This window comes from Panicum virgatum, chromosome 6K, assembly GCF_016808335.1.
Source record: "Panicum virgatum strain AP13 chromosome 6K, P.virgatum_v5, whole genome shotgun sequence".
Classification (NCBI taxonomy): Eukaryota; Viridiplantae; Streptophyta; class Magnoliopsida; order Poales; family Poaceae; genus Panicum; species Panicum virgatum.
Genome location: NC_053141.1, coordinates 3800303 through 3817951, shown reverse-complemented (window position 1 = coordinate 3817951; position 17649 = coordinate 3800303). Strand labels below are relative to the sequence as shown.

The window sequence follows — 17649 nt, the reverse complement described above, 5'->3', positions numbered from 1 at the left end:
ATTGTTTCAAAATGTTACACTTTAAGAATTGCCTTCATATCCACTGTGGAAAAAAATATGATACTGCTAATATTAGTGACTTTGGGAGAGATCATCATGCAAATAGGGATATAGGGGGTGTTTGGGAGCACTCCGCTCCATGATTTTTAGCTCCGCTCCACAAAAGAATATCCAAACAGATCTAGTTGCTCCACTCCAAAAACTAGCTCCACTCCACCTTTTTTTTGGAGCTCCTCAAGAGGTGCTCCACTAAAAGCTGGAGTTGGTGGAGTTGGGTAAAATTACCAACCAAGCCACTGGTTACACATCTCCCGTACCCCTTCGCGAAGGAAAAAAGAAAAAGTCGTCGCTCTGCCGCGGGCCGCACGCCCGCACCTCCGCTCATGTGGGGAGCTCTGGGGCTTCCGCCGCCGCCGCAGGGGCTCGGAGCCCCCGCCGCCGGGGCTCGCCGCCTCCACCCCCAGGGCTCGAAGACGCGGCCCCTAGGGCTCGCAGCCGCCTCCGCTGCGGGCTCGCGGCCGCCGCCCACCAAGCGCTGCTGCTCGCGTCCCCCGTGGAGGCCGCCGGGGATGGCGCCGTGCGGCTCGGGTGCGCCTCCCCAAGGCCAGCGTCCAGCACCTCGTCGAGGGCAGCTGTGATGCCACTGACTCTCCGGGGCTCGCCACCGGCTGCTCGACGCTGAGGAGGTGCACCGCCTCGGCGTGCATGCATCCCCACTCGACCCGGATGCGGCGGCATCGGCACTGCTGCTCGCGTCCCCCGCGCGGCCGGCCGTGAAGGCCGCCGGGGATGGCTCCGTGCAGATCCGAGTGTGTCGAGTTGGACCAGAGCTGGCACCGCTCCGCCGACGCCTCCTCGGCTCGCCGCCGCCGTGGCCGGAGCTCGCCCGGCACCACCGCCTGCAGGGGCACACAAGGAGGAAGCGGAAATGTGGAGTGGAGGTAGAAGAATTGCCTGACCAGCGGGGCCCGTATGGAAGTGAGAGGAGTTTAGATGGGCCTTGACGATCTGCTGAGCTGGCGGGGTGAAATGAGATGGGATGACCTTTTTAGAGTTGTGGAGTGGAGCCACAAAATATCTAAACAGAATAGACTTAAAGTGGTGGAGTGGAGTGGAGTTGGTGGAGTAGAGTCGGTGGAGTGGAGTGGCTATTTTAGAAGTGAAGTGCTCCCAAACATGCCCATAACATAGTGAAACTGTATTTATCTACCTCTAATAAAGTTGCAGTGTCAGCGTTGAGGTCGCGTGCCTCCGCATCATCCTCTCAACATCGTGTGCCCTCGTGACCGATCGTGAAGGAGCTGATGACCTTGCCCCACGCATCGTCCTCTCCTGTGCAGGCCTTTCCAATGCTGCCAACTGTGGCGTCAGGTGAGTTCACTAATCCTTATCCTTGGCACTCCTTGCATTGATTAGGGTGGAGCAGGATTGTTATGTTTCTTTTAATAATTACTGAGATCTCCCTATATATATATATATATATATATATATATATATATATATATATATATATATATATATATATATATATATATATATATATATATATATATATGGTTGGTGATGAAGTTATCCTCCAATGCCAAAGAAACATTGAGTTCTCCACTGCACACCAGGTGCTTGCGTTTTTGTCAACACCATCATTTATAAGGATGAGTGTGCATGCGTTGTGAGTGTTTGAGTTGTACTGTGTAATCGTAAAAAAAACATTGTCTTGCTAAATGTTTTTAGCTTTGATTGCGCACCATAAATAATATCACCATTCTGTCTTGAATGTTTAAGCAAAGACTCCGTTTACAAGGCGATTGTAGCACACACCCAGTTCAATGTTCAAGTATGCCTTTTGTTTCCCTAACCCGTTCTGTCTGCTTGGACGTTGAGTGGCTCCCAAAACACATATATTGTCTATGGGTCATTATGAAGGATACTGCATGTTAACTATGGATCTCTTATTCTTTTTCAATCTCTTTTTTTTCCGACTTGTTAGTTCAATCGATCACAATCATAATCATGTATGTAATATGTTTGAACCTAAAGATCTGGCCTGAAGAACTCAACATGGAGAAATTATTAATTATTAGCTTAAGCATCTAAATGCCGAAAAGTACCGTGTATCATTCAGCTTTTGGCCATTAGTCATTGCCACTTTGTTAGTAGGCAACGATATTTATGTTGCTGCAGCATTCCTTCTGGTAAATGTGAATATATTGTTTCATTGTAACCTAGACAAACTTAGTTCTCTGGATTCAATTTTTTTTTCTCACAGTCTTGGCCAAGTGATTAAAGCATCATTGCCGAATCTAGAGTGTCTGCTCCAAATGGCTCGTCCAAGTTATTAGCTGTTTGCTTAGACTATTGTTAGTGAAAAAATAGGTTGCAAGACATGCTACCTTTTTATTTTGTTCATGTTACCTTTATGCTAGTGTGACATCGAGGTATATCCCCCCATTGGGTTCAGGTCTCAAGAGCCATATGTAAGTTTTTTTTAATCTAAACTAATGTATTCATACTTATCATGATCACTTTACTTAACATAGAAAACATAGTTGTTTTAATTGTTTTCCCAAACCTTGCATTGTAGAAAATTAAACCTCCAATAATTCTGACAAAAAATGTTCGTTATATTTTCTTGCAGGATCTTAGACTGGAGTCGACTGTTGGATTAGAATCAGAAAGGTGCATGTCATGGGTCTGCTCATTTGTTTTGACGAAAATAATATGAAGTAATTTCTTGTTTTGGTTGACATGATCACTAAGTATCAGCACATAGAACATGTATAAACTTATGATGCTATGACAAGTTAATATAATTTTGAGTGTATGTGATCTTGAGATGAATTGGGTCAGCATTTTCTTAGTTGTACTCATGTGGAAATGTTTGAATGCAAGATTGATGTTATTCCCGTGGCAATGCACGGGTACAGACCTAGTGTGAACAAAAGAGCGGAACATTATGCTGACCTTAGAAGCGCGGTTACCTAGTTGCTTAAATTGTGGCTTCAGTAGTTTTGATGAACTTCATATAGTTTTATTAAATTTATTCTTACGGGAAAAATGTCCCGAAGGAGGAAAAGGTGGTCAAATTGAGCCAATTAAATAAAGGTTTTGTGAAATGACAGTAGTGCAACATTCATCATTACATTTTTCATTGAGTGATCACATATCCATATTATTTGTTCAAGACTTATCCAGTAAACGTCTTGCAATCCTACTATGGCTATTATTAAGCCATCATTTGTGTTTATTTGGAGAGCGACTATGTAAGACCTCTGAATCGTCACACTAACGTTGTCAGTAACTAGAAATATATCAATTTATAAATGATTTCTCACAGGAATGCCTTTTGAACCTAAAAGCTTGTAAGTGCGGCCTTGGCCATTAGCTCATGGAATGTCGACGTAGGCCAATATGCCAGATCCTAGGTAGTTAGCTAGCTAGGTTCGACGCATGCTTTGTGACAGCAAGTGACGCATGCTTTGTGACAGCAAGTGACGCATACGGAGCCGTAGCGAAAGCGAGTCTTCATATGGCAATTGTCACTGCTTATGGACCCGAACCTGAGTGATCTATCTATGACTAGGATGAAGCTTGGATGAAACTAAGCAGAGGTCCGAACCGATTGATGTTGAAAAATCAGCGGATGAGTTGTGGTTAGGGGTGAAATGCCACTCGAACCCAGAACTAGCTGGTTCTCCCCGAAATGTGTTGAGGCGCAACAGTTGACTGGACATCTAGAGGTAAAGCACTGTTTCGATGCGCGCTGCGCAAGCGGTACCAAATTGAGGCAAACTCTGAATACTAGATATGACCCAAACAGGGGTCAAGGTCGGCCAGTGAAACGATGGGGGATAAGCTTCATCGTCAAGAGGAAAAATATAAGTTGGTCCAATAGTCACCATCATCTTCTAGGAAAAACTGTGGAAGATTCCAAACTCAACCTAGCCCATCGATAAGACGGCACTACGCCAGGGTTTGTGATGGCTGTTTACTAAAACCACCGGCAACCTTCTGCCAGGATAAATGATCTATTCTGGCAGTCGTCTTAATTAAGCGCCCGCCAACACATACAGCTGCCATTTTTGCTGGCGGACTACCTAGGATCTGTGCTGGTGGTTCTTAACGGACCGACGACCCATTAGCCTTTTGTGCTGATGATCAGAAAAAATCGTGCCTGTCAGCATCCAAAACCCCATGTGACTGCACAAATCATTTCTAGTCTATTCCGGGTCCGCATATGTGTAACACAACACTCACACATTGGCTCTCTCTTTGTGTAAAAAAGTTAGCCTAATGATGCTACTGTTTAGAATGGTTAGCCTAAAGATGCTACAATTATAACATAGAAGCTTACAAAATATATAATATAAGCACTTTTACGGTGCACTATAATATACTATACTGGTGTTGAAAAAGAACTAGTATAAAAACATCCTATGATTAAGATTAATTATATACTACTAAGAAGTTTGCATATGGTATGAGTAGTATAATTGAGTAGTATAGGTAATAAAGGGGTATTTGTCGGTGTTCTACTGCCAAGCCCACCGAGGGATACCCCCGATGTGGTAGGTTGTAGGTAGGGTGTCGACGAGATCTGGAACTCGAAGGTGCAAGGGAACACAGAGGTTTAGACAGATTCGGGCCGCCGAGAGCGTAATACCCTACGTCCTGTGTGTTGGTTTGTATTGCCCTAGATGGTTATGCTTTGGAGAGGGTTCCTGCCCGCCCTTATATAGTCTGGGGAGGCAGGGTTACATGGAAACCTAGATCGACGCTAGCTTAGGAGTCCTACCCGAGTACGTTTCGAGTAGTTTCCTTTTGTACCGACTAGTCCTACTCGCATCCGAGTAGTTACAATAGGGATAAGGTATGGGACATGCCCCATTCCTTATTCTAGATATTCTATGCCTTATGCGCAGTTCCATCGCCCCGGGTCTGACAAGCCTCCGAGCTCTTCGTAGCCGAGTACTGCAGACTTCCGAGTACTTCTGAAGGCGTCTTCGAGTTCTTCTGAAACTCCATCTTGAAAGTGTCTTTCGAGTACTTCCCTGGCTGCATCGAGGCTATGAGATGCTCATGTCCCGAGTACCTATTAAGTCTTCAGAAACAATCTTTTATATGGGGTGCGATGAAAATCGCACTCCATATGGAGTAGCCCCCGAGCCTTAGGTTCAGTCGAAGAATCAGGCTGAGGGTCAAATAAGTCATGAATCTTCTGTCCTTGTATTCCAAATAAATTTGAAAAATAGGTCTATGATGACACGTGTCCCGTAGCCCCCGAGACTTGAATCCAAATCCAAAGGTTTGGCAAAAGGATCCAAGAAATCGTGGCATGGAGGATTTGAAATGATGGTAAAAAAAGGACATTTGGTTCGAAATTCAAAAAACCCCTCATTCGGGATTGAATTCTGAAAAAGTGGTTTAAAAAAATAACTCCCCAACACAAAATCCTTAATTACCGCTCAAAACAAATCTTATCCCGAAAAAACGGTTCGCCTTCCGTGACTGTTTAGCTTCCACTGTATCAGTCACTGGCTATTTAATCCTAGGGTAAACCTAGGATTGGTTTTACCCTTAGTACTTTCACATCTTCTTGTGCTCCGACGCCTCCCTTGCGAGATCTAGGTTTAGATCTTCCCAAGTTCCATCCTAGATAAGTACTCACCGGAGCCGCATGCTGTCTCCACCATCCTCACTTCCCAGCCCCCGAGCTTGCGCGAAGGGAAAATTTGCAAGTGTTCCAATAACAACTTGTTGCCCGAGGTCTTCTTCAGGATAAAAAAGTGGTGCAATGGCGTTCCGCCAATGCTGATCCCTTTCGCACGGAGAATCTTGGAGAAATTGTCCTCTTTGAACATTTCATCAGACGGGGTCTGGCCCTCCCCACCAATGACTTCTTCCGAGGCTTGCTCTACTTCTATGGTCTTCATATTCATCATCTAGACCCGAATTCCTTGCTACACACCTCTATCTTCATTCATTTTTATGAGGCTTTTCTTGGCATTGAGCCACATTTTCCCTTTTTTGTTACTTTTTCCGTGTTGAACCTCAGCCCAGCTCCAAGAAACAATTCATAATCGGAGGGGCTAACTTCCAGTTGAGACAGGAGAGAAAATCTGAGTACCTTGATTACTCGTGTCCGACTAGCTTGCCCGAGTGGAGGAGCCGTTGGTTCTATATTGGAAATCACGAACCTTCCCTTCCAGAAAGAAGTCTAGGGCATGCCCAGGCATAGGCTAAATGGGGGATGAATCCTCAAGAGTCCGAGATGAGGGAAGTCCAAGAGCTAGTCGGGAAGATTCGCCAATTGAAGATGTTGAAAGTTACTGGAGCTGCGGTTGTTATTTCCTGGATCCAGAGACGTATCCAACCTCTTCAGAAGAGGGATCGACTGGGATTTGAGTGCCTTGGCGACAAGGATCCTTCACATTTGTCTCCAGAGCCGTTGGCGGCGGGAGAAGCGTTGAAGACGGTGTAGTCAGTTCTGTTGGATGTGACGGCTGTCCCGTACATGCCCAAACTTTTCTGTGCAAGCAATCCACCGAAGCAGGTATGAGTAAGTTGTCGATGAAGCCCTTTGTCGAGTACTTATTTTGAATTTGTCTGCTGCTAAATATCAGACTGCTTCTGATTGAGTTCTTGCAGGATGACGTGAATGTATATAGGAGCGTGGCTCCTCTTCCTGAGACCATGGAGCTCGTTGTTGGTGCCTACCAACGTCACCACCGGGAAACAGCGATGACGCCCGCAGACGCCAATTGAGGTGGTAGGTATTTCATGAACCACGAATAAATCCGCAAGCGCACGGAATACCGCTGTAGCATTTTACTCGGGAGTATACCGGGGTGTCATTTATATTTCCGCAGGGAAGGCGGTGAGTGAAGAGATATAGACTAGTTGATGAACTTTATCTAGATTGGATATTCTCAGGCATAAATATGGGTAAGATATATAACATGGTAGGAGATAGTGTGACACACACACCAACTATCCTCTGGATAAATAAATAAAGGAAAAGATAAAAGATGCTCTAGGACGGGAGTAAGGCAGAAGTTAGAGCTCGAGTCAACTGTGCTAGGCTAGCTATATCTGTACTATCTCATTGGTTAGATCGTCAGAGATTTAAACTACACAACAGGGAGATCGCAATCGAAGCAACGGGAGGAGCCCGTACACCCCGGCGACTTTATGTACCTCCTACCCCCCATACCGAACGTGGAGGATTACTCGGGCTCAGACAGGGTTGTCACCACCTGCCGGCTACCTCTACAAACCATGGGTATAGTTGACATCCAGCAACTCTTAGCTAATCTAGACACCATGTCTACACTAGTAAGGGATACTCTAGTATCCCACGCGGAGCCCCCACCCTCCGGATGGACAGACATCATACTAGAGCAAATATACGAATACTGGAGCAGTTGATAGAGTTCTAAGAACGATACAATAACCATCTCAAGCACAGGGCAATCATGCAATGCAAGCATTGAATAATAACACAACCATGACAAGAAGCATATACCCGATAACTCAAAACATACTTCGAGCAGATATCAGTAACCATAGTCTAATTCTATTACAAACAACCAAATATTACAAGAGAGAGCTGGAGATGAACCCATACCAGACTCTCGAGCAGATTCGGTGACTCGAAGACTCCTAGACTTCTCCTAAACTCCACTAAGCCTAAAGACTATGCAAGATGAGCAAGAGAGGAGAGGAAGTGTGGTGTGTGTGTGTGTCATAATCTCTACCCCCCTTTGTATTTATAGCAGGGAGCCACGAGGTGATACCCTTGCAACTGACCTAGGGGACCTATGAGGAGGCGCCACGTGTCCTGGGTGAGGCGGTGGGGCCCACGGGCCAGGTCGGTCAGCTTGCCCGGGCCACCAACCGCCCCCAACTTCTTCTGGCAGGCTGTCCTGGGCCTCCTTGTCTGGTCCATGTTGGGGTTGGCCTATCTTGACTTGTCTGAATTGGGTTCTTGCATCACTTTTGGTCCATCTGAGCCTGAATCGGTGCTCTGATATTTTCTGTGATTTTATGTCAGGCCAAAGTATGCTTGTAACCTGCATATTAGCTCCAAAACACAACTTGCATTTTCTAAAAGGTAAAGTGTGATTTAGGGACTTTATTGGATAAGGATGCGTGTAAGAAATGCAAACTCTCATAATTTTCTGATCAAGTTGACATATGGTAATGATCATTAGTGAGCGTCAACACTCGCGCAATCGGAGATTCGCAGTGGGTTGTGCCTAATGCCATGCGACCGCCTCGTCCGTCGACTCCGAGTACGGAGGAAGTTGAGGATGTCAAGTCATTAGATGAGGAGGCCACTGAAAGGAATCAGGTGCTCGTTGCCAAAGAGGGGAAGGGGGTGAATTAGGCAATCTAAAACCTTAACCTATGGCTCTGACTAGTTTCCACATAAACATAAACTAGATCATGCTATCTAGATATGCAACTGCGGTTCTTCTAGTGTGAAACCCTCATCCCAAAAGAGTTTTGCAATCTATTGCCAATTCTAGCAAAAAACTACACTAAGAATGTAAAGGCACACAAGTTGCAAGTATGAAATGCGGAAACATAAAGAGGGAATGAGAGGAAGCAAACTCTCGACACAAAGATTTATCCCGTGGCATCGATAGGCACAAAAGTCATCCCTAAACCACATTATTGAAGCACTCAATCAAGAGTATTGCTTCTCGACAATCAAGTCTCTTCCGGGAACCCTTCACTTGGCACAAAGGCTAGGCCACCAAGGCTCACATCAAGTTCCCCGGTCACCTTGATCCCGCTTTCCACTAAGGAGCTTCTCCATGAAGGATGGGGGTCTCCACATCCCCCTCACAAGATCATCGACGCCGCTCTATACCAAGCCGGTGGGTTGAAGACTAGCTGGCGAGCCACCAAAGCTCCAAGGGGTCGGCACACCAAGATACAAGCTTGAGCAACTCTCAAGCACAGTACACAAGGTACTACACCTTGCTTTCACACTCAATCTTGAGCTAGCATAGCACTCTCACTCACAAAGCATGTGCTAAACCTAAGTATATGATCAATGAGCGCTTGGAAGGCTTGGAGAACTTGTTCAGTATATGGGTAGCTTCACACGAACTCCAGCAATCATGAAATGCTCGGGGTGAGGCCCTCATATAGCCTTCCAACTCGAAGTAGCCGTTGCTAGCCATTATGCACTTTCTGCACTAAGTGTATGATCATTGAGCTCTTGGAAGGCTTGGAGAACTTCTTTAGTATGTGGGTAGCTTCACACAAACTCCAGCAAGAACAAAATGCCCGGGGTGAGGCCCTTATATAGCCCTCTAACTCAAAGTCGCCGTTGCTAGCCGTTATGCACTTTCTGCATGTAGCGTCGGTTCAACCGGTTGCATGGGTCGGTTTAACCGGTCGCACACAGTCTGCTACTTGCTGTTTGACGTCTAACAGTCACCTGCTGCTGACGTGGATGTACCGACGATTGCACCGACATGGTGTCGGTTTAATCGGTCCTTAAGGGATCTCTACAGCAGCCAAGATATGCTCTCTGGACAATGCCTAGGTGTATGCACCGACGCCTTCATCGGTTCAACCGGTGACTCTTGAAATCTTCACTTGCCTCAGTATTGCATTGACCATTGCACCGACGCTCTATGATTTTATGCCATCGGTTCAATCGGTCATCCTTTTCTTGGAGCACCAGTGCACCCAAAGTTAGTCCAATGCACCGACGTGTTGATTTCCTTAGCCGTTGGTTTAACCGGTGCATGCATTCCTGCTGACTTTGTCCAACTCGTCGCTACTGTTATTTGGATGCTTCAAATATATTATCTCTGCTTTTTCACTATGATTTGGACGTCTTGCCAGTGAATTGGACACTTTGACTATGCATTGGACTTCATCCATGGGACCTAGAAATCCTACAAATATGATCTCACAGACTTATTAGTCCCATTGATTATGTTGTCACACAATCACCAAAATCACAAATAATGGCCTAATGGGGCCATGTTCCTTACAGCCACCCTGGTAGAGCACCTGAGGAAGCGGGCCAAAGGCAAGGTTGTCGTAGAGAGTATGCCAGGGACCACTTCTTCGGTGGTAATCCCAAGTCCTCTGCGGAGGCCGAGGAGTACCGCACAAGTGGTCCACCGCCCTGTAAAGGCTACTGCGGGAAGCGGGTGAGTCCATTGTTGTAAGGCCTTGATCTTCTTTGTAGATGCATGGTTATTGGTTGACACGTCTGTTTGTTATTATGTAGGACCATCTCTACTCCGAGCTTGGGGGATTCTGGTGATGCCACGATTATCCCAGCCCCCAAGCTAGAGAAGACACCGGATGTTGTGGTGTTGGATGCCCCGGCGGAGGAGCCCAAGTCTCCCGCTTCTTCTGTTGTCGGGGCTGGAGGAGTGTCAAGTAGCCAGCCACCCGCCGAGGAATATTGTAGGGGGGTGACGATGCACCATGAATTTTGGTGGTGATTCCACTATTTCACCTCTTCATTGCAGGTTCTTTGTCTCCTTGAGGGGGACTAATCCTCGTACGCGGGTTGGCAGATGCCTCGCGTCAGCAACCGAGTGCTGAAGGCGCGGGCGCTACGAGTACTTCTCAGGGGCGAGTCTTGATGCATCCCCCCCCCCCGAGTGTGTCGTCAAGGCAGAGCTTGTGGAAGACTCGATGCTGACCGCGGAAACCATGAAGAAGTTTCAAGATATCTTCAAGGACTTGTATAGGTTTTCCACGGTGAGTTGTCTTCCTAATCTGTAACGTAGCTGCATTTAGTACTTTCTTGATCTAATAGTGTGTTTGATGCTTTCGCGGAGTAGACAATGGCGAATTGTTCCAGATTGAAGTCTGACAGGATGAGGTTGATTGAGGATGGTCTGGGCCGAGTGCAGGCCCTTGATGCCAAACTCACCGAAGGAAAGTACAAGACCATACTGGTGCAGAGCCAACTTGATGACCTCAAGCTTGAGTGGACTCAAGAAGTCTAGGCCCTCAAGAAGCAAATCAAGGAGCAGACCTTGTGAAAGGATCGTGGCCCAAGAAGGGGGGGGGTTGAATTGGGACTTTTTCAAATTCTACCTAGTCCTTAACCTAGACTAGTATTGCCCAATCTACAAATTTGAAACCTAGTCAATAGAGCATGCTAGCAAAAGGTCCTTAGGTAGGTAAACACACTATCATGATCATTTTGTCTAGATGGTTGCACACTAGCAAAATCAACACCTAAGCAAGAGTTCACACTACCATACAAATTGTCCTAGTCAATCTACAAGCAATCAAAAGCAAGAATAACAACAAAGGATTTAATTGCTTGAAATAAAAGTAAGGGACACGAGACAACCGGATTTTTCCCGTGGTATCGAGGAGTTGACGCTCCCCCCTAATCCACGTTGGAGCACCCACACAAGGGTATAGCTCCCTTGCTTCACCAAGGAGCAAGTGATCACTAAGAATGCTCCTTCTCCATCTCCGGAATGGCGAGCTTCACACCGTGTACAATCTTCTTGTCTTGGGGCTCCCACAAACTCCAAGAGCTCACCAAGAACCTCCCGATCACCAAGACCGGCTAGGTGCCATCAAACACCAAGAGTAACAAGCTCTTAAGCCTTCACTTGACCTACACTCAGTTGGCCCTAGCTCAAGCACACTTGCTACACTTGCAAAGGATGAATTCTTCAAGGTTGAAGCACAAACAATGTACTAGATCTTCTCTCTTTTGCTCAAAGCACTTTCTTTTCTTCTCAAGGGTGGACTCAGGTATTCAAGGTGTCAAAGGCACTTCAAATGAGCCAGGGGGTGCCCTTATATAGAGTGGAGAGGGTTACATAGCCGTTGGAAGTCCACTGTAGAAAAACCAAAACCACCGGAAGAACCGACAGGTTAGAAAGTGAAAGCATCGGTTCAACCGGTCTCTCTGTGTCCAATTAGTAGCCGTTGGGATTCTGACACAGTATTCAGGCTTGCGTCATTGCACCGGTGCATGCTCCGTAGGGGCATCGGTTCAACCGGTGCTGAAGAGGTTCACTGATCAACTCAAAACAAGCTCTCTGGAACATAGTACATCCAATGCACCGGTGGTTGATTCTGAAGCGTCGGTTCAATCGGTGCTGAAGAGGATTTGAGGTCCACCAAAACATGCTCTCTGGAACATAGTACATCTAATGCACCGGTGCTTTGCTTGGGACCATCGGTTCAACCGGTGCTATAGAGATTGTTGATTTCATTTCAGCTTGCATCCAGAGAGATAGACCGACAGGGGCAACGGAACTTCTACCATGCGTCGGATGCACCGATGCTTAGGCATCGGTTAAACCGGTGCTGCTATTTTTCTTCGTTTTCAGCTGAATTGACTTAGATTTGAATGTAACTTCGATTGTTTCTTCTTCCAAGCGTTGTGTTAACTTCTATTGACCATCTTGGGCTGTTTTTGAGCGAGTGTGCAAGATTTCTAAGGCCAACTCAATTTTGGTCAAGCTACTAACTCATGAACCCCTCTTAATAGTACGGTCAAGAACTAAAAACTATAAACCCTAGCTAAATCAAGTGTCCTTCATCTCCTTGTGACACTTGAGACTAGAAAGGTCCTTAATCTTTAACATTGAGTCCTTGGCACACATGGTTATTCCGAATTGAGGGGTCTCTTTTCACATTTCATATGAGACTGGACTAATCATTAATTTTTCCTTCAAAACACGCGTTAGTCGCATACGGTTGTCATTAATCACCGAAACTTGCCATTAGCATCTATCGGCCTAGATGCAGTTCAATCTCCCCATTTTTGGTGATTGATGACAACACAAAGTAGAGATACACAAGATATGAAATTGAAAGCGATAAACAGGCATGCATTACTAGAAATAAAGCACATGTAGGGACATGTTAACACAGAGCATACACAATATCCAAATAACATGTCCATACACAAAATCCATGAAGATCCAAACACGCCACAAACCACCAAGCTCCCCCTATCTCTACTCCCCCTATCTATCTCCCCCTTTGGCAACAAAGCACCAAAAAGGAAGGCGGTCTAGTCCTGAGCTAGAGAAGGCGGGGTCTTCAGGCTCGGTCCGGTGGAGAACTGAGCGGCGGAGTCGTCGGTGTCGTCGTCCGTACAGTCTTCGTCGACCGAAGAGGACTTCTACTCGACCGGAGTCGTCGGAGCAGCAGAAGTAGCTGGAGTGGCGGTAGCAACTGGCTCGGTGATGACCGTGGAGTCCGTCGGAGGAGCAGACGTGACGGGAGTCAGGTCTGGCTGAGTAGGGCGCACGACGGACGGACGGAGCACCTCAGGCTGTGAGGGTGACTCAAACATGAGGGACTGAGCTGAGGGGTGCTGAAGCTGATGCAGTACCTGCTGCTGCCTGAGGAACTCTGCACGCTGCTCGGTTGTCCAGACACTAGGCTGTGGAGCATGAGCCGGAGTAGAAGTGGAAGTAGGAGCAGGGCTGGCAAACAACCCGGTCTGAAGAAGGGGTGACATCGGGAAGGACGCCTAGGGTGTCTGCACAAAACCGCCAACAGGTGGAGGAGGAGCAGTGGGGTAGAACTGGAGCTGCTGGGGTGTAGGGAGCTAAGGCTCAGGCAGTCCAGTGTGACGGTACAGCTGACCGAAGCATCCCGAGAAGAAAGTGAACATCTGCTGCTGAATCTGGGACTACTGCTGAAGCTGTAACCTCATGGCCTCCTGCTGCTGCTGGATCCCCTCAAGTACTAGTGTCTGGGCCTCCTGCTGGCGAGCCTGCTCGACTTGCATGCTCAGCTGAGCTGCAGCAAATCTGTCCTACTGGTCAAAGAGCCTCTGAAGAATAGCAGCGAGTGCATCGGGCTGAGTGACCTGAGCAGTGGTAACTGGAGGAGCAGGGGTGCGGGAGCTGGGCCTCTGCTGCTGTGAGTGAAGCGTCCTCAGCTGCAGTGGGATCATCCACAACTCTGCCCTCAGCCAAAACACGCTCATCCAGAATCCGCTGTGCCCTGCGCTGGCCTCTCGGGCCACGACGACCGTCTCGAGGAGTAGTAGGTGAGTAAGAACTGAAGTGCGTCCTCGACTGCTCCAGCTCATCCATATGAGCATTCTGACTGAGCTGAGTGAGTATCTAGCAGATCCAATGAGCAAAAAGATGGCGACGGTGAACTGTCATCCCATCCAGAATCACGTCCTCTAGCTCGCAGATAAAGAAGTCAACGAGGTCAAAGTCTCGTCCGGTCATGATATACAGTAGTAGCCACTGCTGCAAAGCTGTGATCCCCTCATTGTATCCAATCCGGAACAACAGACTCTTCCTCAAAGCTAGGTGTATGGAGTGAGCTACGGGAGTCAGCCTGTCCGGGGTCCTCGGTGTGCCAGGCAGGAAGGGCTGCTGAAAGAGAACGCTGACCTCCTCGTCAGACGGGACGTGAGACTCATGAGGACGACGAGGAGGCACCGTGTTGCCATAAGCCTGATTGTGCACGAAGTGTGGCTCCTCGGCAATCTGAACTCCTAGCAGGGTAGCCAAACATGCTCGAGTCAATCTATAATGCCTCTGCTGGAACATAAAGTCAATGAACTGCCGGTCCTCCTCAACAAATAGGGTGGCGTAGAAAACGCGAACCCACTCTCTGATGTACCGAGACCTCTCATTAAGCAGAGCTGGTAGACCCTCATATCTCTCAAACAAAGGGAGGATAGGAATGCCTCCTGCTGCCACGCGCATAGCCACCTAGTGAAGCATTTTGTGCTCACTGATCTTGATGTCCATCTGGGTATAAGCGTGGTAGAAAGATTCCTGGAGCAGAGTGTGAAAGCGACGGTCAACTCTAATGTCCCTCTGCTCGGGAAACCACTGCTCCGGGTGACATATCTCAATCTCTTGACCCTAGGTCCTGGAATGCCCCGAAGATCGAGCAGCTCAACCTGTGGAGGCTCCTCCTCTGCATCACTATCCTGACCAGCTGCCTCTCTCTCACTGTCATGGCCTGCTGCCCTGTGAGTACCACCGCCTCGAGTCCGTGGTCGTGAGCGGGACTCAGGTGTGGTCTGAGCTGTCTCTGGCTGACGAGCACGTCCTGAGCGACGTAACTGCTGCTGTGGCTCCCCCTGAGCCTGAGGATCCCTGATCCTGAGCGAACCCTGCCTGTCTGCTGCATCTGCAACTGCCTCTGCTCTCTCTCGCTCTCGGTCCTCATGAGTGCGCTTTTTCTTCTGCACAACCTGCTTGCCCTTTCCCTTCTTGTCTCCTGCCATCTATCAGAGAGAATCGATAGAAGATAATGGAATTAAGATAGAGAATTATGTATATATGAGATATCCACTAAAGGAAAGAATGTCCTTCAGCAAAGTATGGATTTGATTGAGCCTAAAACAGGAATATCAAGTGGATAACAGCCTCGATACGATTAAGAGATATCTATGTGTGCATAAGTGACATATGTGGTCATGTGTAAAAAGAATAATGTATCAAAGGAACTTCACATGCCAAAGAAGTGTGAAGATCATACCCTTGCAGATTAGAGAAGAAACCAGAAAGAAATTGATGAGAATTTCTTTGAGGCAAAACGACGAACGCCTTGCGGGCACACGAGCAAAGGGTGGAAGGAACTCAAAATGGGCTCGAATGCACGTGCGTGGGAGAAGGAGTGGAGCAGGAGAGGCTGCACGCGTGGGGAGAGTGCGCGGGCGGCAGTGGTGAGCGGCGGCGCTGCGGAAAAGAGGCGGCGCACGGGTGGCACAGGCGCGGTGCATGCGTGGCGCGGATGCGGGGTGCTGCGCGCGAGCGGCTGCGGGACAGAGTGTTGGCGGCGGCGTGTGGGCTCGCAAGGGCGGCGGCGCAGTGGATCAGCGGCGGCGTAACGGCGTACGGGCGAAGAGCAGCGGCGGCGTAGCGGCATCTGGTGCGGGGGCGTCGGTTCGCGAGGAAGAAGAAGGAGCGTGTGACTGACACACGGGGCCCGCGGATGGGTTAAGTGAAATGGGACGAGCGGGCTCGCAAACGCTAGATCACCGGAAGAACCGATGCTGTAGAGAAAAGACCATCGGTGTAACCGTCGGTGTAAAGTTGACTAGATTTGAACAATTTTGAAACTGGTCAACAGAGAGGCACCAGAAGAACCGCTACTGAAGCATCGGAGCATCTGACGGGCATCGGTGCAACTGTAGGAGGAAGGTCCAGAGACGCTGCACGGGCTAAAACTCCACGCAGTAGCACCGGTTGAACCGAAGCAATGGCGTCGGTTCATCCGCCAACCATCGGATGCACCGGTGTCCGTCGGTGTAACGGTCGGAGGTTGTTCCAGAGACGATGCAGAAACTGAGCCACGAAGACTTAAGCACCGGTTGAACCGATGCAAGGTAGACCAGGGCGTCGGTTTAACCGGTGGTGAAGAGAATTTTCTGCTGAACTACAAACTCTACTTCTGATCCAAATTTTCAAAACCAAAGCCATAAACTCTCAATTTGGACCATTTTCGAGAGACAACCTCACCCCTCAAACACTCATACATATAGTGCTCGCAAGCTTTTACATAAACATAGGCAAATTAAGATCCAAATGAGGTTTTAAACACAAAAACCAAATGTATGAGCCACTTTGCCTATGAACTTAGAGATTGAAACTTTAAGTTCGATAGGATGTGGCTCAATAGGCATGAAAGCGCAATATTGATCTTATCACTCTTGTAGAGATGATATATCATATTTAGCATGAATATCTTTCTCGAAGTGTGATTTGCTCCCTTGTGATGCTACTAACGTGATGCAATGCCAATGCAAAGCTAGAAATTAAACATGGATGCAATCTATATGACAAGCACATGCATTGCAAAAATTAAATCTATCTTGTCAAGTTTGAACCCTTGGCAAGCTTCTTCATGATGAACCATTCTTCATGCCATGAGCGAAACCAACACCACCGGCTCATGCAAGACCCATGTTCATCACTATCTTGACAAGGTTGGATAAGCCCCTAGCATTTGTACATATGAAATGCATCTATATGACAAGGCATTTATATGACGTTAGAAGTATCTAGGACGTTAAGCTCACTTCGCAACCTACAAAAGGTGCTCTCATCTAGAGGTTTTGTGAAGATATCCGCCAATTGATCTTCGGAACGAACACCACAAAGTAGTATATCATTCCTTGCCACATGATCTCTTAGAAAGTGATGGCGAATATCTATGTGCTTGGTGCGAGGGTGTTGAACCGGGTTATTAGAAATTTTAACGGCACTCTCGTTATCACAAAGGAGCGGGATCCTATCTAATACTACACCATAGTCCAAGAGGCTTTGCTTCATGTAGAGGATTTGAGCACGACAAGCCCCGGCGGCAATATATTCCGCCTCCGCGGTTGACAAGGCCACGGAATTTTGTTTCTTTGACGACCAAGAGACTAAGGAACGCCCTAGCAAGTGGCACCCACCCGATGTACTCTTGCGATCCACACGACATCCGGCAAAGTCCGAATCCGAGTATCCCAAGAGTGTAAAACTAGCGCCTTTGGGGTACCACAAGCCTATGCTAGGCGTATGCTTGAGATATCTAAGGATCCTCTTAACGGCACTATTGTGTGATTCCTTAGGATTAGCTTGAAAGCGGGCACATATGCATACGCTAAACATGATATCGGGCCTAGATGCGGTTAGGTAAAGAAGCGACCCAATCATG

General features: G+C 47.6%; 1 long non-coding RNA gene across 1 annotated transcript; it reads left to right on the top strand.

The window, feature by feature from the left end:
- Positions 1 to 559: 559 nt before the first annotated feature.
- LOC120713865 lies at positions 560 to 2832 on the top strand. The gene is made up of 2 exons (XR_005691302.1): positions 560 to 1371; positions 2636 to 2832. It is a non-coding gene; the product is annotated as an uncharacterized LOC120713865 (long non-coding RNA).
- The last annotated feature ends 14817 nt before the right edge of the window (positions 2833 to 17649 follow it).